Raw genomic sequence first — 25,656 nt, 5'->3', positions numbered from 1 at the left:
GCTAGTGCCACTAGACTGCTTTGAAGGTCACATTTGGTGCCCTCCTTGCATACTCCAGTTGGAATCAGTTCTGGGAGCCCTTGGCTCTCGCTCTAGCGTAAAACTGGAAAAAGGACTTGGAGGATCCTCCCCACTGTCCAGCACCTCCTCTGGGAAGGACCCCTTTCAGTCCCAACCCTTTCTTTAGGGTACTTAAGGGCTTAGCTGTGGGTGGTTCTTTAGATTCGTCATGGGACAAGATTCAGATCCAAAACCACTTCCTCTTCAACCGTTTGGGCACTTTGGAGCTCGTTGGACTTTGCTTTGGGAACCGAGACAGCACTGAGAAGACTCCTGCTCCACCTGGTCTTGTTGTCCTGCCAGTATTCTGTGTTGTCTGTGCCTGTGGTACACACCAACCCGCCAGCTCCGCTCCGCCAGCCTCGCCCTGGCCACCGTCCCACGCATCCGCAAAGCCACCGCCGGAGGAAGATCCTTCTCCTACCTGGCAGCCAAGACTTGGAACTCCCTCCCCACCCACCTCCGGCTGACACTGGACCATCTCGCCTTCAGGAAGCAACTCAAGACCTGGCTGTTCGAGCAGTAACGACCACCCCCAGCGCCTTGAGACCTTTACGGGTGAGTAGCGCGCTCTAGAAATTTCCTGATTGATTGATTGTGCTCCATACAGGTTCTTCTCCAGGCCTGTGGGCATCCAAGACACCAGAAGGAATCTACCTTGGAGTTAAGGAGTCACTCCAGTGCATTTACAGGCACGCAGCGGAGCTGACTGGTTTGCTGTTCCTGAGCTCCCACGGACTATGAAAGCTTAAGCAACACGGATGGTTCTGCGACTCCCTCGAGGCATGCACTGTCTTTACAGCAAGTTCGAAGCCAGTATCCCTTGTCAGAACCGTTGGAGCAGTACCCCTGTGCACCACGTTGACTTGCTGTTGCTGAGGCTTGTTGACTCTCTTCTCCAGAGATTCTTTAGGCTTCAAGATTCAAGAAGTTCCAGCCTCAAGCATCTCTTGCTACCAAGATCTTTGTCCTACCCATGGGCCTGCACCATGGGCCTACATCCTTGGTGAGCTGCTCGAGGTCCTCTTGTGACTTCTTTGCCATTGGCCTGTGGGTCCTCTCAAGGGTCTTCTTTGGCTCCAGTGGGCTCCCCTGTTTACTCGGGCCTGCTCCGACTTACCTGCATTTGGTGAGTCCCTTGGACCTTGCTGGCCCCAACGCTGCGCCATTTTAGTCTTCCACGTTTGTTGCAACTGCCAAGTCTTGTTGGTGTTCCTGCCGAACACCGACCTCCTGGCTCTTGACATCTGATGTGGGACATCTCGTGAATGGCTCCTGGTCTTCCACAGTGTCACCTGATCCGCACAGCTACAGCGCTAAGCTCACCGTCAACTCTCCTGCATCTTCCGACATTGGTGGCCATTTGTCTTCCATGCCTCCTGGTCACTACTTAGTGGCATATACTCTGTCCCCTCTGCTTGCAGGTTCCTCTCATCCTGAATCCACCCTTGGATTCCACAGGAACTCTTTCAGCTTCTTTGTCAGCAGCATCTTTACTGAAGTCCTCCATTGGGTCTACGTCCGTTTCTGACGTCACTTCGAACCTATGCACCCGGGTTCCCGGGGTGTCCATGGTGGGTTGACTCTCCAACCTTCCATCTTCCATGGAGTTTCTTTAGGGTCCTCTGGAAACGGTTCTTCTTCTTTAAAACTGCAACCACGACTTCCCCATTGACTTGTATTGAGCATGCGGCGGTGTTTCCACTCTGCATACAGGCTTCGTGGGATTCCAGGGTACTTACCTTGGGTTATTGCTTGTGTCCTCGGCTTTTCTAAGTCTTCCGGGTTCAGTCTCAACTTAGGTCGTTGGTCGCATTCCACTTTATTAGTATATGGTTTGGTCTCCACTTGGAGACCACTGTGCAGTTGTTCTAATTACGTGTTCTATTTCTGAAGTATTATGTGTATTGTAATTATATATCCGGGGAGGAGATATTGCAATGTGTTAGCAAGTGCTTATGATAAATACATATTTTTATAAATACATGATGTGTATTTATAGTTTCTTATATTTAGTCATTCAGAACATTTATATTCTGCATTTTGTATCACTTAAATGGTATTGAATGCAGATTTAAGAAGTGTTCTACAATTATGAGATGAACGCTGAACTGAGAAGTGTATAGTGTATCTTTCCCAAACCAAGAGGTCACCCACATAGTGAGAGCTACATTTAAACAAGAACAAATGTGAACTAGAAATTCTCTGGAATAACCTGTTTGTCAAATCAGCTAACTTTCTTTACAGAAAATGCTTCTTGTTAAAGTGCTCCCATCTTTGTTTCTGTGCACTTTGACATTAATTCAAAGACTGTATTGTTGGATTATATTGAGCTAAAGTTATGTTTTCATCTAGGGTGTTACAACCCACCATTTCTTCTAAAGTCCTTGAATCTCGTACTTCATGCAGTTTTCTAAACATATTTTAAGCTGCATTTGATATTACTCAAGGTAGGGATTAGGTTCTGCATGCATACATCATCACACCCCATAGGAGTTAGACGTACATTAACATTTCATATTTTTTGTGCAGGAGAACTATTAATGTTTACAAGCACATGTAGCTGCAGGATGATAACTTACTCTCAAAGGCCTATTACATACAGTATTTAGACTATGTGAGATAGTTCAATTCATCAGACAATATTTAGTTAATGTTGTTTGTTTATTCAATTCAAGACTTAAAGATATGAAAATAATCCATACCGGGTCCAAAAGAGGGTGACACCCAGTGACATGTTTGTTTCCCAAGTCCACTTTCCCCCTGTGTTCTTGGGAGAGGCTTGTAGCTTCTTTAGAATGGGCAAATCAGAGAAGCGTTGGAGTCCAGACATCCCCACAGAGGAATTGTGAGTCTGATACCCTCAGATAAAACAATATTGTTGTTAAATCCTACAATTTCAGGTATTTTTGGCTACAATTATAGCATATTCAGTTGGGTAGTGAGTCTGAAGGCATAACTCTGCCATGTTACAAAATTGATTAACTTGCACAGAGGGATCATCATTTTGCTGACTTCACAGGGCATTACTGATAGCTGCTTGACACACTGATTGAATTGAATTCATGCTACTGTGTACCACAGGACAATAAAGCAAAGGGACTCCTCCAGTTATTTATTGAAAGAAATGTAGGATGTGGGCGTACTGTGCAAAACAACTTCACGACAAAAATTACAAAAATATACATTTCATTAATTACACACAACAAAATAGATGTAATGCAAATGACAACAATATCTTATGTATGTTATAAATGGGAAACAGAACATAATACACAAATTAGGTACAATTAATTGCTCAAATCTCCTACTAAGTACTCATTATGAAAAAAAGAGTTGATATCAATTTCAAACACATCAAGTCCATATAGTAGTAAGATCATATTATTGTTTGATGCAATTCGGGGGTATTTATTAGTATCAAACCAACACACTTAAAAAAAAGAAAAAAGATATTCACCGCTATACATAAATGCTTGCAGCTGTCTGGTCAAAAGAGACTTTAAATAAACAATAAAATGCTTCCCGTATAAGGGATTGCTCAAATGTTATGGTATCATCAACACTGTGATGATGGGCTTACGAAAGATCCTTGTACTTTTTCATTAATTAAAAAAAAATCACAGAATGTTGGAAACATGACGGTCCGCCCCACTCTAAATAATGAAGGTGTACCGTCAGTTAGGCAAGCAAAGTAGCAGGGTCGGACTGGCTGTATCGGGCATAAAACGTCTCCCTCGGAGGCTGGAAGGGTGGGGCCCAGTTTCGGAGCAGTGGAGGCCGGTTTTGTTACTGGAAGCCGGTTTTGCCGCATTGCTGCAACATCAGCCCCCCAGTAGCAAAAGCAGCAGTGGTAGGGGCCGGTTTAGTTAAGCAGCAGCGCTTCACACTTGCACCCTTGCAAAATAGTTTATTGAGATTTGTATATAGACAATAAATACAGACAATACAAAAAATAATACTATAAAGAGAAAATACCTAAACATATTACAATGAATTATCGAAGGAATATATAAAATTCAATAGGTAAATAAAATTTACATATTCACATGAAAAGAAAAAGAGGGAAGGAAGGAAAGGGGTAATTACAAAATCAAAGCATTAAATATAGACGGAGCTACTATAACAAAAGATAGCAACAATTGAGGATGTATTCAATCCCAAACGATAAATTATCCATATATTACTTAATAGATAAATATACATCAACTGGTAACCAAAACGATTGAAAAGAAATCGCATTATGAAGAATCCCCTTCATAGATAGTTGAGCACCTCTTCTCGTAAAAAGTACCCATGACCACCATGCATGGACAGATAATGCAGAACTATCTTTCCAACAATAAGTAATGGATTTCAATGCTGCTGAAATCAGGAAATTGAAAAGTTTACTTTCTAAAACATTTACATTTTTTGATAATATATTAGACTTACAAATTAACACTTGATAAGAGATTTCACCTTGAATTTTTAAAATATTTGTTATAATATCCCCAACTTCGGACCAAAACTTAAACACTAAAGGACAATCCAATAACATGTGCTGTAACGAATCAGGTTGCAATTTCCAATGCCAACATTCTGCAGAAGGAAGAAGTTTAGCATGAAATAAACGTACTGGGGTCCATAACCGATTAAGTAAAATATAAGAATTAGTTTGGTAAAGTGAAACAGGTAGCCAACCAGATATGCCACTAAGCCATATGTCTTGCCATGTGTCATTAGATAAAGAAAGTGACAGCTCATTATTCCAAAAAGTTGAAATCATATCTATATTGCTACCAAGAGTATCTGATAACTTTTTATATAAAATGGAAACAGCATGAGAAGAAGAAGAAACCGGTTGAATGTATATTGATAAATCAGCAGCAACATTAGAGGGAATATCATCAGGGAAGGAATCTAAAATTGAATTGCACAAATATTGGTATTTAATGATATTGGACTTAGATAACCCAAATCTGAATTGTAAAGTTTCAAACAAAATGAATGTATTATTGGTATACACATCTTTAAGATAAAAAATATCGGCTTTAATCCATGAAGGCCAGAAATTAACATTTCTATTCAATTTGATGACATTACTATACCAGAGTGAAATATCCCCAGTAGTATTCATGGGGGACAGAAAAATTAAGTCTAAATCATTAAACAACATTTTAGTAGATTTAATAATAACTGGTTTATGAACAAATGATGCAGTATTAGACATAGTTATCAAAGAAGGAAGAGGGTGAGGAATTACTAATGATTTCTCAATAGATAACCAAGTAGGTGGGTTTTTAAAAAAGAATGATTAAACCATAATGAACTTTGCTTTAAAATAAAAGCTTTATGATAAAGAAAGAAGTCAGGGATCCGCCCGACATCCAGGTCCGCCCGCCACCCATTTCCCCCCCCCCCCTGCCATATTACCATGGCGGGGGGACCGCGGCGGACGGAAAGACCGTCCGCCGCTTTTATGGCGACCGGGGCGGAAAAGGTTTAATATGGTGGCGGTGTCTATCAGACACCGCCAGCCATATTAGCATGGGCTGAAACAGATGCCTTTCCGCCATGTAAAGGCGGTACAAAAGGGGGTGGTGATGGACGGAAAGGCAGGCGGTCTTCACTTCGGGGGCCCCCTGTGGGCCTCCGAAGTGACGGCGAGGTGGGGTTGCACATGGGGGGTACCTGTGGTACCCCCCAGCATTTGCATACACAATGCGGCAGGCACCGCACGGCGCCGGCCGCTTTGTGTATGCAAATGCATAAATGCATTTTTAGCATAGTGGCGGGCGGTGCTGAAAGATAAAGATTTATCAATATCTTTATAGAATTTTAATGGTAATTGAGTCTGAAGCATTGCAAGGGTATAAAAGATTTTAGGTGCTATAGTCATTTTGATAGAATCCAATCTACCCCACCATGAAAGATGCAGTGACGTCCATTTAGACATTTTGGGGCCCATTAGGATGTCGGGCGGATCGCCACCGCCATGGCGATCCGCCCGACATCCTGGTCCGCCCGACACCCATTCCCCCCCGCCATATTACCATGGCGGGGGGACCGCGGCGGACGGTGTTGTAAACGTATCTAGGACCCTATTTAAATATTCCCGATTTATGCCCTCGTGTGGTTATATCGAATCATATCCTTATAAAGGCATAAGAATCATACCCATATTAAGTCATAGCCAATGCAGTCCAAATACGGCAAGGCTACTCCCATAGACTCCTAGAAAGCACAACGTGTTCTTAAACAAACCAAGCATCCAGCAGCCCGGGAATTCCCCCTGCTTCTGTATTGATTTGTCCTAGAACTCCTGGAGTCCTGAAAGAACTGCGAGTTCTTAGTGACGTCTTATGTCCACCCTTACGTCAAACTCGGCACCTTCCAGGTATAAATATACCAGCATCTGCCCTAGCAAGACACACGGTGGTTTGGAGCAGATCAGCTATCTACTTGCCCGACGCCCTGCTGTGGCCAGTGCCGAAGGAAGCCGACCCTCCCATTGACGCACTGAGAGAGACGCTGTCTTTTCTCCTGCCGAGAAATCCAGCTCCAGTGTTTCCGGTCACCCTTGCGGGTTGCTGGGAGATCGAGTCCTGAGAACGAGATACAAGACCTCCTTCACTCTATAAACAAGGTATGGAGCTGATTAGACCCTTAGAGAATTCTTGATTCAGATTCTTGGCAAAACTATCTTAACTCAAACTGTAGCTCACTTACTCCTTCCCACGTACTAGGCTTAGGTTAGGTACACCGGGGTAGGCGTATCTTAGAAACACCAGTTGAGTACGTTTAGTTATGATTTTATCATTGTATGTATTTTAAACCATTTTAAACACCGTATGGCTCAGAAACCATACCATGCTTTTACAGTATTACTTTGTAATACTCCTTTTACTGTACGCACTTTACTTTATGACAAGTATTGCAATTGTGGCAACTCACTTCTCTTGCATGAGAAAGAAGACTGTTCAATAAATAACCTCTTTTATTGAAAATGCCCGTCTCTCTGTTTCTCTGCACTTCTGGTGAAACTAAGCATGCACGATTGACTGAGTAAAATAGTTATCTATTGTTTCCGCGACTCTGGAGATATACTCCTTATTCTGGAGGGAGCAAAGTTGTCATGTTTATGCGGTTGTCAGAAACTAATCCCTTCTTGTCTCTTCAGGAAAGTTAACACCTTCTTCTTCACTCGAGAAAGTTTCTAGTGACCTCTGAGCTAGCTGGCATTCATAATTAAGTCTAACATATTCAATAGAGACCTAGTCGACCACAGTCCTACGTCTAAACTATCGTTTATGTTATTCCAATGCGCAGAGCTTATTGGGAATATAGGAACAACACTACATGGCGCCCAACGTTTGGTAAGGCGATAATTTAACGCTAGATACTAGAGTAACTCAGTCGTGCTTTTCACACAGACCCCTTTTTCCCGTAAAAACTCCAATAGACGTCTGGAGTGGGTATAAGGTTAATATCCGCTAAAATTTAGTAGGATGAGAATCCTATGTATTAGTTCTTGGTTTAGTCAACGTTGAAGGATGCAGTGTTCCAAAATATTGTGCACCTAATCTTTGTTTCCTTGAAACTTGCTCTGCAAAAAGACAATAAAATGTCGGACGACGAAAGGGAAAGAGCTAGAATAGCTCAAGCAGTCTTAGATGACACAGCCCTCTAAAATGACCCGGAGGCAATAATCATCCCAGTCAATGTAAGTAAAACCATAACTATAAAACTTATAGAAAATGGATTATCACCAAGAGGTGGTACAGTCTTATTTGTGATAGAGGCCCATGAATATCGGCAGACAGAGGTATTCTATTCATGGATACATTTTCCAGCAGCACATGCTGTAACACATGATTTCCACTACTACAAAATAGGGGAATCTCCAACAGAATACGTTCCTTTCGAGGACGTTGAAATTCCACTAACATACCAAGAGCACCAGCTCTGGTTTAATGGCGCCCTAAAATATCAAAATCACTTCACCAGACTCGGTCCACTAAGTAGACCAGGAGCCACATGGCCGGTTCTAGCCAGCTATACACCACATCCTGACATTGAAAAAATGTCAAGCGGAGAACTTTCAGTTCAGCTAAAACAACTAATAAAAATACATAGACAATTGGTCCAATATGTCATGCGGACTTCAACAGTGCAACCAGCGATAAAAATTCCACAGCACACCCCTCACCAGGGGAACACGAATAAAATTACACCACAGACTATACAATCAGTCATTGGCAAATTACCCGCAAAACGGGAACAAATTCCGTTCTGGTTAGCTCAAAAAATTACTCAGATAGAGGCAGTATTTCCTGATACTACACCTAATGAGAAACACAGAATTCTGACAATCTGCCTACCAATGAGGATCGCACCACATGTGGAGGACTGTGACACTTGGGGAACAGTCTTTGCTTCAATATACACAAAAACACATGGTGTTCCGTCTATGGCGGTTATACCAGACGTACTAAGACAGATTCAAAATGAATACGGTCCAGAGCCTGCTTTAAATCTAGGTATGAAATTACTGAAACACTTTAAGCAAGTCTCGGCTATACTATTAGCCAACATAAAAGGAGAAGCAGCATCTGTGGCGATCCGCCAAAAATTGAAAGAAACGGATATAGCAGAATAACCTTTTGAACTTGCCAGAATAATTGAAAAATCCTATGAAGAATTAGGTAGAAATAGTTTGGGTGGGAAACCACTAAAACCACAACTAACTGAAAATCCTGAAAAAACCTTTATTAAGAATAATCTCATTACTCCAAAAAAGAAGTGGGAGGGTAATAAAGCAACCACTCCCAGAGAAAAACAGTTTCAGTCCAGAGGAAAGTCTCCCCAACGGAGAAATAGATCTCCAGAACGGGGGGGGCAGGTCTCCACAACAGGAGCCCTCTGAAAAAAGATACAACCTTAGAGATATGGATAAATTAAGAAAACCTGATAGATATCAAGATAATGATACACGTCCCTCTCGATCTTTTCAGACTTCCTCACAGAAATCGGAAAGGAGAGGACGGTCAGAACATAAAGAAGAGCACGTCAAGTCCAAAGACAGGGAACCTGCTCATCAAAGTAAAAAATTACAATTTCCAAAAAAGAAGGTAGCCGGTATTAAAAAAAGACATGCCGAGGATTCTGAGGACACAACTCAAGAACGGAGAATGGGCCCAGACAATGCTGGACAGCGCAGTAGAAGTGACCATAGCTCGCAAGATCCTGATGAATCTTCTGGAGACAGAGGACACGAATGAATACATTCAGGTGGAAACTGCAGACACCAGAGTTAGTGTACCCCATAAATTATATGAAATAACATTACGTATAGAGGGGGACAAAACTAGGAGAATAAGAGGCCTCTTTTGGGAGAACCTATCGAAAGGCTATGATATCCTTCTAGCAGAGAAAGACTGGCCACCAGAGTTTGTCAGGGAGTACCCACATGGCAAAGAAATGATTATGCCTGCCTTCTCAAATCACATTCCAATTCATAAAAAATACACATATGCTAGAAAAGGGGCAGTGGCCCAAGCACCTGCATTATATAAAAATCATGTAGGATGGGATGAGGATTCTCCTCACCATAAAATTCAGTTAAAAAACCAACCTACGGAGGAGGAGCTACGCTAGCAACCAAGATGGCCACCTAGGCTCACGGCTCCGCCGACCTCCGTCCCCCGCCGGATAATCCTGCTACAAATCCTGAATTTACACCCTGCCTCCGGGCGTGTGAACTGCTGTGCTGTACTTTGGTGCGATCCCGGGATTTTTACCAGCTTGGTGGACGGAGTTACGTCGAGTTTTAGTTTGGGGCCTACACCAGCTTGTGAGCCGGGGACTCGAGTACTGGCCCAGCCGGGTTCCAGTTGAATAACATCGGCTGTGGGTGATCGACAGGGTCCGGTCCTTGGATGTGGAAAACTTTCTAAGCCCGATTTTGACGGCGGTTGTTACTCTGGCCTACAATCGATGGAGGGTTGACGAGGCACGACTGTGGCCGTGGGCGGAGGTCCCTGACCCGGAAACCCGGATTGCCCCCGCTGGTGTTTGCCAGGTCGGAGTCTTCGCTTGTGGTACCGGAGCCTGGATAGTGGCCTTGGTAAGCCCTCGGTCTCCCTCCATGACAGTCCGTCCCAAATTTGCCGTTCCCCCGGGGAAGACCGGGGCCTCTCTGGGGGACGCGAACATGGTTGTCTCGGAACCAAATTTGGTGGGACGGACTGAGTCTGAACCGTCGATACGGACTGTACTGGCAGCTATCGGGGCACTACATTCCCAATTGGAGTCCATCGTCCGGAAAAGGATTGCGGTCACACACGGACATGTGTATGTGGGACCGGACCCTGATCCGTTTCAATATGCTGATCGGCCTATACCACCGACGGAGGTCCTTGTAACGGCAGTGGGCCCTGTACCACGAGGGGTGTCGGAGCTTCATGACAGTGTGATGGCCGATGACCGTGTACTCAATGCTTTCTACGGATTGCTAAGCCCACCATCATTGCCTACTATTTGTGGATTAATTGTTGCTCCCCTTCCGGATACTCATGATGGGAACTATCTATGGAACGAAGCAGTGTTTTTCCCCTCTTCGACACCTTTACTACAATTGCAGAGACAACGCCGTTGGGAGCTCATGTCGATGAGGGTCATCATTGATGCCGACAGAGTTCCCAGTGACTTTAAAACTTTGCCTCGCCTCGGACGGACCTTTATTGAACTGTTCTTACATTTTGATCATCCTGCGGAGACGACAGCCTGTCCGGAAGGGGCTTGTACGACTGATCGGAAGGGTCAAGGATGAGACTGATTGTTGGGGTTTGGCACCATGGGCTTTCTGAAGTGGGATTCGTTACCATTGTATTTACGGGAGGTCGGGTGGTGGTTACTGTTTCCCCTGTTTAGTTTTAATATCGCTTCTTAATGGAGTTGTGTGTTTTATTCTGGGGGATTCTTGGTTCTGGCGGGGGAGGGGGGACCGGGGGCCCGTACTGAGATGTCCTCCTCCACATTTACTATATTTAGTATTTAGTTAGATGGGGCGACAGGCACACTGCTAGTTGGGGATAGACGCAAGCCATATGCAGGGGTGCAGGGTGGGGGGTGGGGTGTTTGTCTAGTTAGTATTTGTAGTTTTATGTTTGAAATCCTTCAAAACCCTGATATAGGCGGTCTTGTTGAGGAGAGAATTTGTGTTTTGGGGTAGATGGGTTCTGGTTGAGGTATTACCTGCATGAGTTAGCCAATTGTTGCGTAATTCATTATTGTATTCGGAGTGCGGCTGTAAACTCGTAACCCTTTTATTGATGCATCCTTCCCGCTCCCTCCTACTCTGGACTGCTACTCAATGTTTATCCTGTTTCCGGGGGAGGTGGGGCTGGTGGTAGGCATTTGCTTGATCACCCTGAATGTAGTACGGCCGCACACCTGACGTAGCTTGTGAGCAGGCTTTATTGATAGTTCTCCGTCCATTCTGCCCTGTATGTATATTGCTTATCCTTTCATTCCATGATGTAAGTCACCTGTTATTGTTTTTCTTTTTTCTTCTTCAATACAAAGATTTAAAAAAAAAAAAAACTACTGCACAGAGGCAGTATCCTGTTAAGCAAGAAGCTAAAAAACAAGTCAGGGAGATCTTAGATCAACTTGAATACCAGGGGGTGATTGAAACATGCACCTCACAAATGAACAATCCTTTGTTTTCTGTCTCCAAGCCAGACGATTCATATCGTCTAGTTTTGGACTACAGACACCTAAACTCTTGTTACAAAACCTTTGCAGTACAAAACACACAGTGCAGCACTAATGAATAAAATCGTGCGCAAAAAATATAAAACAACATTAGATATTTCAAATGGTTTATTCTGTCAAAACATTGCACCAGAAAGCAGGTATTTGACCGCTTTCTCCGGTATGGGGGCCCAAAAGCAATTTTGTCTTCTCCCACAGGGGATCAAGAACAGCCCAGGATTATTTTCAGCCAGGGTAACAGAATTACTACAAATGTATGATGATAAGGCATTATCTTATGTCGATGACATCTATCTGACAGACAATGACCTGGAGACACACTTGAAAAGAGTGAACACCATTATACTTGGGTTCGCAGCCGAAGGGTACAAATTCAACTTTAAGAAGTCACGAATTGCCCACCTTACTGTCCTATTTTTGGGATATGAGTTATCAAGTGAAGGCAAAAGCCTAGCAGACAACTTCTTAGAGAAGTGTGCAGTACTCCAAGCTCCAAAAACGCTGAAAAACTTACAATCAATTCTAGGTTTCCTGAATTTCGGAAGAACTTACATTCTAAACTACGCAGAGCGGGTTAAACCACTCCACGAATTAATAAAACCTGATTTCAAACCAATTAATTGGACACAGAATCACACAAAAATTTTAAGATCAATACAAACAGACATGTTAACTAAAACAAAACTGCAAACACGCGCAAACGAACGCAACCTTGTAATCCGAGTCATCCCAGGAAGATACGGATTTACGTACCTGACCTCTAATGAGGGAGAAACTGTACCAATAGCTTATAAATCACACTTGTACGCACAAGCTGAAATGAAATTCAGTTCTACTGAAAAAATTCTGACTGCGGTTCCAACTGCTGTAGCAAAAGAAAGAGCCCTAGCCCAAGGGAAGAGCATGTCTGTTTTAACAGCAGTATCAGCCCTTGAGGCAGTAACAAGACCAAGCATTCCGAATGCTAAAGCTTTAGATCCAAAATGGATACAATGGGAAAATGATCTTGCTGCACCAGACGTGTAACACGCATTTGATACGAAAATGAAAAAACTAGGAGAATTGGAATATCAACATACTTGTCCTCTGTCAATCGAAATTCTGCCTCTCGAACAATATACCTGTGTAATCTACACGGACAGATTGGCACAACACTACGTTGTGGAGAAACAGATTTACAATGCAGCATGCGCGATTGTTAAAGGTCGCTGGCGCTTAGGTAAATTCAGACCGATGGTCACTAAAACTGAATCACTCAGAAACTGTACAGCTCAGCGAGCTGAACTACAGGCTTTCAAGATGGCGCTTGAAAATACCGATCGCAAATTCCCCACACTAATAGTGTGCGATTCGTATTATTGCGTCCAGTCTTACAATGAATACTTGCAGAACTGGGTTCAAAACTGTTTCAAAGATGCAAAAGGTGGCACAATAAAGCATAAAAAACTATGGGAACAAGTAGTTCTTTTACAGAAAGAACTACAAAAGACTCACGTGATATATACGCAGTCTTCGACGTGATGGCGTTCACGTTGCAGGGAATTCATTGGCTAACAGAGCCATGACGGCAGCTGTTCAACCGGCTTCCATAGCTACAAAAAAGCATTCTAAAAAACAAATAGATGGAGAAACCATGCTGACAGTAAAAGCCTCATTAAAAGTCAATTATGCGGCATTACCTCTCAACTATCCACTCAACAATACATACGTAATTGATGCAAACTCCGTTCCTTTTGCTCGAATCCCTGGAGTGGGGGAAAGGGTAATTCCAAACACGAACCGGAGGGCTTACTTGATTCAAGAAGCACACATGGGACAGGGTCTGATGCACCAAGAGATCTTGAAATCTCTAATGGAATTGCAATCACAATACTGGTGGCCGGGGATGAGCGTGCACATTTATAACTTTGCAAATGATTGTCAGAACTGCAATAGAGATCGCAGTTGTGAACCGGACCAGACACCAGTCCAGACACCGTTATTAGACAGCATTAGGCTATCTATGCGCAGACGTCCGGAAGGAAAGATGCGATCCCATAAATATTAAGACGAGATTCATTTGGATGTGGCCCCAGCGCTCGGCTGATGCCAAAACTGTTATAAAAGATTTGCGAGTCTTTATCGGCACATACGCAATTGGGATGCTACATTCTGACCAGGGTCCTGCGTTTAGCTCTCGAGCTTACATGGAGGCCATGGCCAGCTTGGGCATTGCATTGCAGTACTCCATTCCATCACGAGGGAAATTCGGTAGTGGAGAGAAAAAAACGTGACATAAAGCAATCTATAACAGCGAGGGTATTAAGTTCGGGTGATGGATGGGTCAAACATCTAATAAGTGTCCAACGTAGTCTTAATATTCTGCCAAGACATTCTCTGGGTGGAATCACTCCGTATGAACTTTTGTTTGGTACTAGAATGATCATCAGTGACCTCGATTGTCAGACTTCAGTGGTGGAACAAAAAACCTTTGATATCAAAGATCGTTTGGCTGTTTTACAGGACTTAAATGAAACAAGAAGAAGTCTAAGTAACATAAAGCTAAAGCCAACGGCCACTGAAGAAAAACCACCTGTCCCAGCAAGACCTGTCTGGATTCCAAAGATTGGGGATCTGGTCAGAGAAAAAATTGCGGTGAAGAAGGAATTTGGGCCTTCTTACAGAAAAGCAGTACCTGTCTTAGCTATCAACGGAACAAGATCAGTAGTACTACCGTCCCTTGCTGGTAAAAAGGAGAACAGAGTTGTATCAATCGACCTGGTAAAACCACAATCATGTGGCCTATAATAAGTAATAGGCCCAGTGGAGTCCCAAGAAGTAGCAGAAGACCGAACCTTGCTACAATTCAAGAGGTTCAAACTGAGAGACTAATCACATTTGATAAACCTGCAGTGAATAAAAAAGGACTATGCAACAAAGTCATGGAACTTGTGCCTCTTGAAACCCAAATTGCAACAGCTCGTCGAGAAACAACAATCTACAATGATGTAGCCTCTGACTATACAAATCCAAAGATTAAAGAAAATCCGGAAGCAATTCCAACAATTGACAGAACGGCATCTGGCTACTTCATCAATTTCAATGACTTTTCTGAAGATCCAAGTGAACATGAAGAAAAGCCAGCAAACAAAACTTTCCAAGAAAAAATGACTGAACTCTTTCATCAACTTGGAGAAACATATCTGAATTCACCATGGATTGAATTATGGATTGTGTTAGGTGTACTTTTCCTCGTACTATGGCTCATTTTGGTTTTAAGCTTGGGAAGATTTATTGATGGGAAATACAGTACAATGGACACAGCAAGTCAGAACATCAAGTTGGTTCTAAAGCCTCACAGATCCTCTCACATTGAGAAAAGAGAACTATCATCAGTGAACATCACAGCCATTCCTATACCTGGTGGTGTAGCATGGGATACTACTGAATACGACATTTATGGCCCGGTTGAACTCTTGAAATATCCACATCAGTTCAAGGTGTCATTAAGTGACTTTGTATCACCTGGTACTTTCTCTGATGATTGGGACTTTGAAAATATTAATAATATGATGTCAGATTTAGAAATGTCAGCAACATTTACAGAACATGATTATTTAGAAGGTTCATCAAATTATGAAGAAATTGTCACCACTATTTGCATAAATCTGCTAATCTTAGAAATGTTTTTACTTATAATCAATGAGAACATTGTCCAACACCGCCAAAAGGCAGCTCGAAAACATTTTATGAGAAATTCCCATACTTCTCAGGGTGTAATACAACTGATCCAGAAACATTTTATTTTAAAATTGTAAATAAGACAGGAATGAAAAACATGTTGGCGAATACTAAACTGATTTATTCTACAAAGTTTTATGAAAAATTGTCTACATTTGGTTTTGAATTTTGGAAAAACAACATTGAGACAAAAACTATCTGGGGTACAACAGATTGGCAAGTACAAGGTCTAGAATCATTATTTAGAGCCTGCATGATCCCAGAACAGATAATATTCTTGAATTACACCATTCAACAAACAACCTGTCTTGGCCTAGCCAAGATAAAGGACTTAAACAAACCGTCTATACCAAAGCCCATACCTGACAGTAATAGCACTACAGATGTGGAGATAGACGTATCCCATATTTTACACCAAAACAGAACTAATCCTGATTGGAAAAAATGGTTGATCTGGCCCACAGACATTAATAACTGTCAAAACAGATTCTTGAACAACAAACAGGGGTTCAAACAGAACAGGCCAGACCCAAGATATTCCCAGAGACAACATCCAGGGATAATTACAACATACAGTGTAGGAAAACTATGCCTCGAATGGCTACAGAAATCTACACTGCCTGAAATTAAGCAACACTTGACTTTACTTAAAGAAGGTGCTGACTTGCGAGATTTCATATTGGGACTTCGCAAACAGCGTCAAAAACGTTTCATATACGCCGGTATATACGCTGCTTACAACAAAGCATGGAAAGTAATGCAAATTGAAACTGCAGAAAAAATACGAGAAATTGATCGTATTAATTTGGAAAAATCACTGTCTGTAGTGGACAATGGGTTAACGACTCTGTCCTCCAGAATGTATTCACTGGACAGCATTGTATCATCTGCTATTGATATAATAGAACAGGATATGCTAATGTTACAACATGGCCAGTCCCAATTACGTTCTATTGTAAAGCTAGGCTGGACGTTACAAAGTCTCCGTTCAGGCTACGTGCCATGGCGTCTAATCAACAAAGCGTCATTATTTTCTATCTTTAACCTTACTGATAAACAAATCTCTCTGGCACAAAAAGGAGCAGACTATTCGGTGCTGAGCATTGAAAAACTAGAAAAATTGCCATTGACAGTCTCCGAAAGACCCGTCATTGAATGGATAATACATGGCACAATCACAATTCCGTTAACAACTTTTCAGTTTCAATATTGCCAAAAGCACATACCAGCAGGCCTGTATGAAAGGTTGGGTAAAGCTTAGATCAAGTCGACCTGGGATCTACCTTATACACATAGATGTTACAGTGGGGGGAAAAAAGAGGTATTTCTTAGTGGTAACAACTGTAAAAATTCACTAAGTGGTACACTTCTGTGTCAAGGAATTAATTTGCATGGAGCCTGCGAAGGTTCCTCAAATAACTTTTCATGCCACCTGCACGGCACCCCGGCTACACAGATAGAGCCTTTTTTCAGACAACTTTCCAACGGCAGTTACGTTATAATAAGTGACCGCAGCTGTTGTGGCATGGTGCCAGGAAGGGTCTATCTTGTTAGTGTAACTTCCATGGTCACTTGCTGTATGCAAGTATTGTATCCAAACAGCAAACCAGACAAGGAGGCAACAATATGGCCTTCTCTGAATATCTCTTCTATTCGAATTGATACTTTAAGCAGAATGAAGTCTATTCTTTTACAAACAACTGTGCCTTTAACCTCGTCTAGAGAGACGTATGATCTGCAAGTTGCAAGGACAGCAGCAGAGATACATACATTATTATCAACAAATTGCCCCGTGCATTCCGTAGAAATATTAGGTCAAATCTTTAACATGTCTGATACCAGTGGCATCGCACATGTATTTAAGACAATTTTTTCAGGACTGTTAGCACACTTTGAAGCAGTCCTGAGCATCTTCCCGAATTTCGTGCACTCTGTGTTCGGCGGCCTGCCTCTCATCTTGGGACTCGTAGCAGGAATTTTATTTTTGTTACTTCTGCTCCGATATGGCAAGTCCAGCCACAGACAAAACTCAGGCTACAATGGAAGAAACGCTCCTAGCGATGAGATACAGAGATCGGATAACTAAAGTACTCGATTTGGCTCGGCTAAGAGATCTGAATACTACCTGGTTTCTTTCATTCAGACCAATCTGGTAAGATTGCATCCTACCTGTTCTAAGATGCCTGCTCTGCGGAGAAGAATGCGTGTTAGACGTCTGTCTCACACTCCCATCAGCAGTACCTTTGGATGTCGATACTTTCCTTGGTTCGGTAACGGCTCATGCAACGTGTTGTCCCCAGCGGCTACCTATTCTGATGACGGCATTCGTTGAGACCTCACCATTACGATTAGGTGGCGGTGAGGTACGAGATGAAAGCGGCACACAGGTACAACCTTCTGTGACCATTGCTGATCTAGACACCGATGACGGCAATGCATCTCACATATGCACTATTTCTACTTTTAAGGACCTGGTCCAACTTTCACCTACTGTTGTAGACGAATTCTTTGCCAGCCTATAAGTTAATGTTCTCTCCTAGCAACGAGAATAACTTTTGAATAACTTTTGAAAACATGAGCACACAGCGTTCCTTGAACTCTGAATTTGGCCTTCAGTTTTGATAAACAGAACTCCTAAAAAACTATTGGAACTATTTTTTGCCCTGAAAGCGAAATTCTTTTCCTATTCCTGAAATATTTACCTTTTTTTTTGGCACATGATACTCTGCTTAAAGTAGAACTATTTTTAGAGAACAAGATTTCTATTTTTGAAACTCTAGAGACAATATTTTGCCTTAGCCTCTACCACATGTACAGTATTGTATAAATATATGATGAAATGGTCTCAAACTTCTCTTCTGTATTAAGAGCCATTTCATAAATGTAAATTTTCGTGATACATTCAGTCATCATTCCAATGTACAATATATGCATTATCTGAATGATATCATTGCTTGAAAAACGTACAGTATACTACTCATTTTCGTGTATATACCATTTCAAATGCATTTATGTATTTTGGGGTGGGATGGAAAACACATGCATAGTTATATGTTTATAATTGCTTAGTATTTAGTAATGATGGACATTATACGTGGAGTGGGTGTTGTAAACATATCTAGGACCCTATTTAAATATTCCCGATTTATGCCCTTATGTGGTTATATCAAATCATATCCTTATAAAGGCATAAGAATCATACCCATATTAAGTCATAGCCAATGCAGTCCAAATACGGCAAGGCTACTCCCATAGACTCCTAGAAAGCACAACGTGTTCTTAAACAAACCAAGGCTCCAGCAGCCCGGGAATTCCCCCTGCCTCTGTATTGATTTGTCCTAGAACTCCTAGAGTCCTGAAAGAACTGCGAGTTCTTAGTGACGTCTTATGTCCACCCTTACGTCAAACTCGGCACCTTCCAGGTATAAATATACCAGCATCTGCCCTAGCAAGACACACGGTGGTTTGGAGCAGATCAGCTATCTACTTGCCCGACGCCCTGCTGTGGCAAGTGCCGAAGGAAGCCGACCCTCCCATTGACGCACTGAGAGAGACGCTGTCTTTTCTCCTGCCGAGAAATCCAGCTCCAGTGTTTCCGGTCACCCTTGCGGGTTGCCGGGAGATCGAGTCCTGAGAACGAGATACAAGACCTCCTTCATTCTATAAACAAGGTATGGAGCTGATTAGACCCTTAGAGAATTCTTGATTCAGATTCTTGGAAAAACTATCTTAACTCAAACAGTAGCTCACTTACTCCTTTCCACGTACTAGGCTTAGGTTAGGTACACCGGGGTAGGCGTATCTTAGAAACACCAGTTGAGCACGTTCAGTTCTGATTTTATCATTGTATGTATTTTAAACCATTTTAAACACTGTATGGCTCAGAAACCATACCATGATTTTACAGTATTACTTTGTAATACTCCTTTTACTGTACGCACTTTACTTTATGACAAGTATTGCAATTGTGGCAACTCACTTCTCTTGCATGAGAAAGAAGATTGTTCAATAAATAACCTCTTTTATTGAAAACGCCCGTCTCTCTGTTTCTCTGCACTTCTGGTGAAACTAAGAATGCACGATTGACTGAGTAAAATAGTTATCTATTGTTTCCGCAACTCTGGACATATACTCCTTATTCTGGAGGGAGCAAAGTTGTCATGTTTATGCGGTTGTCAGAAACTAATCCCTTCTTGTCTATTCAGGAAAGTTAACACCTTCTTGTTTACTCGAGAAAGTTTCTAGTGACCTCTGAGCTAGCTGGCATTCATAATTAAGTCTAACATATTCAATAGAGACCTAGTCGACATCAGTCCTACATCTAAACTATTGTTTATGTTATTCCAATGCACAGAGCCTATTGGGAATATAGGAACTACACTACAACGGAAAGACCATCCGCCACTTTTCCGTCCCCGGTCGCCATGCGACCGGGGCAGAAAAGGTTTAATATGGTGGCGGTGTCTATCAGACACCGCCAGCCATATTAGCATGGGCTGAAACAGATGCCTTTCTGTGGCGGCGATGCCGCCACGGAAAGGCAGGTGGTCTTCACTTCGGGGGCCCCCTGCGGGCCCCCAAAGTGAAGGCGAGGTGGGGGTGCACATGGGGGGTACCTGTGGTAACCCCCAGCATTTGTATACACAATGCGGCAGGCACCGCCGGCCCGGCGGGGGCAATCTGTCCGCCATCCTCACTGAATGACCCCCCCGCCACATTAGGATGGCTGGGGGGTCCACGGCGGACGGGAAGACCGTCTGCCGCTTTTCCGCCACGGTCACCTTGCGACCGTGGCGGAAAAGGTCTAATATGGATGCGCTCTGGGGAATGCCTTTCGGTGGTGGCAATGCCGCCATAGAAAGGCATGCAGTCTTTGCTTTGGGGGCCTGTTGCGGGCCCCCAGGGTGAAGGGGAGGGTGGGGGGTGCACATGGGGGGTACCTATAGTACCCCCCTGTGTTTCAAAGTACAACATGGCAGGCACCGCAAACGCACAACATGCATTTTGAGCATTGCGGCAGGCAGTGCTTTCAGCACCGCCTGCCGCAATGTTAAAAATGCGGGATGCACCCTCCACTGTGGCGGGTGCATCCTAATTTGACGCACGGGACCTCCGCCCTTATGGCGGACGGTCCCTTGCCACGACAGGATGGCGGACGGACAAAGTCCGTCCGCCATCCTAATCGGCCCCTAAATCTGGCTTTCACATTTGAAATTTGAATGCCTGCTCTTTTACTAAGGATAGAGTTAAATTCATACTGCAATTTTTGGAGTTTAAACTTATATTGAGGATCATTGGAAGTAATAAAAAGCCGATCATTTTTCGCAATTTGTTTTTGTAAATCTTTAATGCTCGCATTAAAGGTTTTGTTATCATGCGCCATAATGGAGATCGTTACCCCCCTAATATAAGCTTTAAACGCATCCCATCTATTAATCATAGAGGTAGAACCTTCGGGATTAAAAAAAAAATTGTCTTTGATGGCTGTTAAAAGTTTCGGTTTGTTCTTTTCATTTAACACTATACCAGTATTCATTCGCCATCTAGAATGTTTGATATATGATGATTCTAAATTTAAAGCCAAGGAAATCGGGACATGGTCTGAAACATCAATATTACCAATTTGAGGATCTTTTGCTGAATTAATTAATTGTCTGGAAATTAATAAGCAATCAATTCGAGAATGTGAGTTATGAAGGTTGGGAAAAAAAGTAAAAGTTTTTCTGTGGGAAAATGTAATCTCCAAATATCCACTAATTTAGTGGCTCAAATAAAGGCTTTGAACGCAAAATACACTTTAGAAGGGTGAAATTTAGTAAGAGAAAGTCTATCTAATAAAGGGTCAGTAATAACATTAAAATCACCTCCAACAATTAAAGGAACATTTACAACTTTTAAGACCTCTGTAGTAAAAGAATGAATCATGAACTTTAATTTTGCGAATATAAATCTACCATCTTCATCTGAATTTTTACTTAAAATTTGACAATGTAATTTTTATACAAAAAGAATAGCCACACCGTTTTTCTTACCATTAGCAGAGGACATAGTTATCAAAGAAGGAAGAGAGGGGACAATCACATCAACCCATTTCTTTTTCATATAATCTAAAATGTTTGCATCTATATGAATCTCTTGAATAAAACAAATATCAGCTTTACAACTTCCTAAATAATCTAGAATTTTTGCACGCTTAACTGGATGGCGCAATCTTTTAACATTTAATGACACAAGCCAAAGGAGAGAGGAAATGAAAAAACATGGAAAAAACGACAAACAGAGGACATAAATGTGAAATGCACACACGGTCTGCAAGCATGGCCGGAACCTCTGGAGCCCAATATACGAAAATCTTAGTAACCTGTCAGGAAAAGCATAACTGGTATAACTCAAGTTGTAGAGTCATTAGTATCCATTGAATGTTGAGGCTGTTGGTCAATAAAATGTTTCAAATCTTCAGGACGTTGAAAAGATTTGGAGAAATTATCCTTCCAGATGTGCATCGTCGATGGATCAAAAAGTCCATATTTGAAGCCAAGACGACGAAGTTGAGGACGAAGAGCAGTACATTCCTTGCGAATTGCGACAGTTTCTTTGACAAAATCTTGATGAATAAAATTTTTATTTCCATTAACCATCAGTGAAGGAATTTCTCGTGCTGCTTTTCTGCTTAAGACCAAATGATGGTGACGAAGAACCTTAAAGATCATTTGTCGTGGTTTGGTGTGACGAGGGTTACGATGGGAGAGAATCCTGTGGGCCTTATCTATTTCAAATTTTTCAGGAAATTTGAGTTGCAAAAGACCAGGGATCAGATTTTCCAAATATAACATCTTCAGGTAAATTAAAAATGCGAAGATTGTATTGCCTATTGCGATTTTCCATATCTAGCAATTGAGAGCACATAGGAGACATTTTTGCCACTAGAGGAGTGAAAGTATCAATTTTTGTCTTGTTATCTTGAATTTTAATTGAATTGTCTGAAATTTTAATAGACAAACTTGCCATTTCCTTGCGTACATTTTTGACCTCTGACGCAATGGTCTCTGTATTAACACGCAGAGCTTGAATTTCTTCTAATATTAAAGATAAAGAATGTTCAGATGACTCCACAACTTTTGATTTAATAGGAGGTGGGGAAACTTGCTGCCTCCTCTTATTACTAGTAGGAGCTTTATTTTCAATTTTCCTTTATAAGAGAAGTAAAATATAAAGAGCAGAAGTAAATGAATCCCAAATGCAGCAAATACTGTGGAAATGACTGCAAAATAGCTGGTGCAGCAGCTAAAATGGGCTGTGGGCGTGGCTAGGCCCAAGCCAGGCCCGCTCTTAGAAGTCCACTCCGCCCCCCTGACAGAGAAACTCGGCTGTACCTCAGAGGCAGACCGGGAGCAGGCAGTAGGCGGCGAAAAGAACGTCTTCTGGAGGCCAAAATCGCTGGAAATTGCTGCACAATAGAGGTAGGCTCTCTACATCAAAACTGACTTCTTTATAGATGGTTTGTTGACAGGAATTGTCGCAATATAAACAAAATATGGGGGCAAAATGCGCTAGAGCAGGAGCAGGGTGGCCATCTTGAATCGCACGCTCGTGCGTCTCCCCACACTGGCACCGTTGTCTTCTATCCCGGGGGCCGGTCCAATAAAATTACCAGGGCTTATTTGTGTTCCCATTCCAGCCCTCCAAGATGGTCTACCACATTTGGGATAGAGTAACATGTCTGCCAAACTCTAAATCAGGCCCAAAGTCTTTGTTGCAGGTCAGGATCTTTTGCTGAGTCACCATCGACCATAACATTATATTACAAACAATGTAAAAAAAAAATACAAATACAATTCACACAAACATGCAGCTTAGAAGCACCAATGGTTGTGACCATCACACAAAATGTTAAGAACAAAAAGCCAAATAAATGATATTTTTAGTAATTTAAGCAAAAAAGGGAGATTGGGGCAGTGACTGTGAAAGAAAAAACCTCTGGTGTGTTTACTTGGAAGAGACCATAAACAATTCTACCTCTAAAATGTTAACACATATATCTACTATTTCTAGCTCAATCTTTACTGCTTTATATTTTCTCGAAGTACATTAATACCTACTTTTCAGACAATGGCTATTTACTATGATAATTAAGTTGCTCTATGACTCTTTCACTGCCTGCTACTCACCCTCTGGGCATCATTTCCGGCATAGTGACGTCATGGACCGTCATGTGTACTGTCAATGTGAGGACCAGTGCTCTCAATGGGTTGAACTGTTGAGGGAGATTTACAGCGCTGGACCTGGCTCTTCTACTGCTGGATCTTGGCAGCTAGGGAGAACCAGAGACTGGACCAAGGTTTTTAGGTCTTGCTCCGGAAGTAAACGTTGAATCCCCCAGAGAAGGCGCAGTTGGTAACGTCCATTCTTTGCAATGGAATTGATGTGTGAGTGTAGATTGAGCTTTTTGTCAAGAATGACAGCAAGGTGTTTAGCTCTGTCGACAACGATAGGTTTGTTGTTCAGTAAGTTCAGGTTATTCATCCAAGATTGAACAGGAGAGGAGAGAGTGAAGTAGAGAGGGGGAGCAATTCAGTTTTGGAAGGATTCAGAATGAGTTGATGAGCTAACATCCAGTTTTGGATAGAGTTGAGAGTAGAATTGAGGATTGAGATGTTGTGTAAGGAAGACACCTTAAAGTAGATTTGGGTGTCATCAGCATGAATCACTGACAGAATATCGATGGATAAAATTTTGACCTACAGAAAAGTCGATGCTGGAATATCGAAGGCAAGAATATCGACATCATATCTACAACATGGTAAGTCAAAAATATCGGGGGGAAAAAATCGATGTTAAAAATATCGTAATAAAAAATATCGTTTTTTTAAAATTAAAAAAGTGCAAAAAAAAGTAAATAATACTTATAAACCAAATAAACATAGTTAAAAATATTTAATAATGTTTAAAATTAATAAATAATACATATACAATAATATAACATTAATTAAACATATACATAACATATATAATATATACTTACTTAATAATACGTTTTAATTATTTTAATAACATACATTATTTAAAAATAAGATAAATTACAAATACATCTAAACATAAAACAATAGCATAAATAAAAAGTAAAGAATGATATTTAATACATAAAAAAATTAAATATACTTTCAATATTTTTAACATTATTATTATACTACATTATCAAAAATAATTATAAAAATATTAAATAGCTAAATAAATGAAAGTACTATTCAAAGTCCAAAAACAACTACAGTAATGATAACATTGGGTGCTACAGTAGGGAAAGCATTGGAAAGTGTAGGGGTAAAAATTACTGTTCCAACTCCAGAGGGGGCAACAGTAGGGAAAGCGTTGGATAGCGTAGGGGTAAAAATTACTATTCCAACTACAGAGGGTGTAACAGTAGGGAAAGCGTTGGATAGCGTAGGGGTAAAAATTACTATTCCAACTCCAGAGGGGGCAACAGTAGGGAAAGCCTTGGATAGCGTAGGGGTAAAAATTACTATTTCAACTCCAGAGGGTGTAACAGTAGGGAAAGCATTGGATAGTGTAGGGGTAACAATTACTATTCCAACTCCAGAGGGTAGAACAGTAGGGAAAGCGTTGGATAGCGTAGGGGTAAAAATTACTATTCCAACTCCAGAGGGCGGAACAGTAGGGAAAGCATTGGATAGCGTAGGGGTAAAAATTACTATTCCAACTCCAGAGGGTGCAACAGTAGGGAAAGCATTGGATAGCGTAGGGGTAATAATTACTATTCCATCTCCAAAGAGTGCTACAGTAGGGAAAGCACTGGATAGCGTAGAGGTAAAAATTACTAATCCAACTCCGGAGGGGGCAACAGTAGGGAAAGCATTGGATAGCGTAGGGGTAAAATTTGCTATTCCAACTCCAGAGGGTGCAACAGTAGGGAAAGCGTTGGATAGCGTAGGGGTAAAAAATTACTATTCCAACTCCAGAGGGTGCAACAGTAGGGAAAGCGTTGGATAGCGTAGGGGTAAAAATTACTATTCCAACTCCAGAGGGTGCTACAGTAGTGAAAACGTTGGATAGCGTACAGGTAAAAATTACTATTCCAACTCCAGGGAGTGAAACAGTAAG

This window comes from Lissotriton helveticus, chromosome 10 (assembly GCF_964261635.1).
Source record: "Lissotriton helveticus chromosome 10, aLisHel1.1, whole genome shotgun sequence".
NCBI classification, from domain to species: Eukaryota; Metazoa; Chordata; class Amphibia; order Caudata; family Salamandridae; genus Lissotriton; species Lissotriton helveticus.
Note: the sequence above shows the minus strand (reverse complement) of the source record.